The sequence below is a fragment of the Fukomys damarensis genome, unplaced genomic scaffold (genome assembly GCF_012274545.1).
Source record: "Fukomys damarensis isolate Sample0158 unplaced genomic scaffold, DMR_v1.0_HiC HiC_scaffold_2, whole genome shotgun sequence".
NCBI classification, from domain to species: Eukaryota; Metazoa; Chordata; class Mammalia; order Rodentia; family Bathyergidae; genus Fukomys; species Fukomys damarensis.
Window position 1 is genome coordinate 27,172,316 of NW_022900914.1, and position 2,702 is coordinate 27,175,017.

The 2,702-nt window shown below is 43.0% G+C and overlaps 1 protein-coding gene across 2 annotated transcripts in view; it reads right to left on the reverse strand.

Moving 5' to 3' along the window:
- The window catches only part of Lhcgr (luteinizing hormone/choriogonadotropin receptor), a 67,326-nt gene that overhangs the window by 48,660 nt on the left and 15,964 nt on the right, over nt 1–2,702 (reverse strand). The gene's annotated exons all lie outside the window — the stretch shown is intronic.

Below are 2,702 nucleotides of genomic sequence, written 5' to 3' on the forward strand. Positions count from 1 at the left end.
CAAAAAAAAAAAAAAAAAAAAGATATGAATGATAGAGTCAGACACCTATAGGATCAAATCCTCATCACTACCTGGTTGTAGGGAGATACGGGGCATGTTACTTAAGCCTTCTGTTTCTTTTCTTTTCTTTTCCTTTCTTTCTTTCTTTCCCAGGGATCAAACTCTGGACCTTGGATTTCGAGGCAAGCAGCAGCACCGCTGAGCTAAATCCCTGGCCCTAAACCTTCTGTTTCAAACTGGGCTAATAATTCCTATTTCATAGGATTGCTTTGGTAATTAATCAACACAACCCAATAAAGGTTAGAACCTAGCACCAAGTAAATAGCAAATAATTCTAGAGTGGTCCTCTAGGTTTGGTTGAGTGGATAGACAAAAAGCTGTTTTGAATAGAAGGGAGAAATTAGTGGTAAGAGTACAGTTGTAAACCATGCAGGTGGGACAAGGGAAGAGTCCTTAAGAACATGCTCCTGGGTGTGAAGCGATCGGGCTGTGACATCAGTCACCCCATTGATCGCCAGGGTTGATTTGGCTGATCTGGCTGGCTAGGTGGGTGTCCCCTTCCTCCCTTAGTGCTCCACATGTGTTCCTCTGGAATGTGCACACCAGCTTGAAGTGGACAAACTTCCCCAATAGAGGAGGGCTGTTTCTTTGGTCAAGGGTATATGAGTAGCTGAGCTACCCTGCTAGAACTTCCAAACAAGCTCTGAAGAACCTGCTTCTATCTTGACCTGTGCCATCTTCCTTGGGCAGTCTATTGCAGCATTACCTACCCAGACCATTTCTATGGTTAGCTCTCGTGGCATCTCATGTCATTTTGTGCAATGTCTGTGACAGCACAGACAGTACCCACATCCACAGGGACAGTTTAGTGTGCTTAAAATTGAAGTAAAAGCTGTACACAAAATGAGAAAGTGATAATCAGCAATATCAAAGCTAGTATAGGATGATGCGAGCATGTTTAAGGAATCTGTGGTGCAGATGAGTCAGGAAAACTGCAAGGGAAAGAAGAACATTCAACCATTTATTGAGCTTCTTTAGTGGTTCAAGATTTTGGCATAAGGACTGGCAGAAGAAAAAGTAGTGGGAACTGCCTGTCAGGGAAATGAGAGTAGGGATAAGAGACACTGCCTTGCTTTCCATGGCCTCTGCAGCAGGGCCTACCTTAGCTGGAAAGAAAGAACACTTCCTTTATGATGAGTGGATTTCAATCAGTGTAAGGAGGGACTTAATAATGGTGTAAGATACTGTGTAAGTTATGCACACCCACCTATAACCTTATTTTATTTACTCAATAGTGATGTGAAGTAGGTATTTCCCTTTGATAGCCGAAGAAATTGGATCACAAAGAGATTAAGTAAACTGAGACAGGTAACAGCTAAGGAGACTGATCCCCAGTCTGAGCTGGGTGGAGGTACAAGTAACCTTGCAAGGCCTTGTAATCTTGTTTTGCTTCTCTCAAAAGGAAACCCGTCACCCACTCTGTTGCACTTACAAAGCAGCTCACCAGCACTTCCTGCCTTGAAACTAATGTAGAGGCACTTTAGAAATCCCATTTGAGAAAAGTGCTTTTGCTCAACAGCTTTTAGAGATGATACAACTGAGAAGTACTCCAAACTTGGTCCTCTGATTCTGTTCCTGAGGACAGTCCTACTGAGCACATTGCTCACAACCCAAATTATTTAACAGGGTATCTGGGAGAAGCAGGGATAGAGAGGGGAGAAATCTTCTTGTGATGGCATGTTTGCTTCCTATATTTCTTCTGGAATCATGTCCGCTTGGCTTACTGATTAAAAACACAGTTTTATTGCTCTCTATACTGCCAAGCCAATAAATTTCCAGAAGAGAAAGCTGTATTCTACTGTACCCCATGCAACATCAATAAAACTGACAGCCAAATTCTGATTCCAGAATCTTTATTGCTGGGGATAATGCAGTGCAGAGCATATTTTGGAGAGTGTTTACATAAAAGCTTCAACGGAACCCTTCAGAGCTGTTTATTCATGCAGATGGAGCCCAGAAGCTGCAGCTTTCCAGCAGGAGGCCTACGCCCCCAGATGGGAGCATATTGTGGCTCCCCGAGGGGCAGTTTAGTTCTGAGTGGACCAGGGAGATTGCCCGAGGGCTTTGGATTGATGTGGGATGAAGGATGAGGAGCAAGGGTCGCGGAAGGGAGAGCAGCTGTAGATCATGCACTGGCGTCCCCAGCGACTATGGAACGGCTCCAGTGCAAGATGAAATGTTGCAGTTGATGCTGCAGATCAGGACAGGCAGCTGCGATGAGAGGGAAAACAGAGCCCTACCATCTAAGGGACCCCCTGCAAGCAGCAGGCGGCTCTGTGCGTGTGGCTGGGTCAAGAGTGAGGGCTGGGGCAGAGAATGAAGAGGAGAAGGTGAGACAGGTGCCTTGTGCTTTTTACAACAGACGTGGAACGCCACGAGAGTGTGACTGTGTGAACCCAAAACCAACTTGAAGCGTTTTTCCCGCTGACTTATGTTTTCATTTCAAGATGTCGTATTTTCATTTCTGATTCATTTTCACTTGACAGCAGTTCCTAAGCATTCATGTGTCTATTTCCCATATTTAAATCTATCTATTTATGGTATAAACCACAATTTTTGTTTTTTTAAATATATATTTTAAAATTTTATTTATTTATTTATTTATTTATTTATTTATTTATTTATTTATTTATTTATTTATT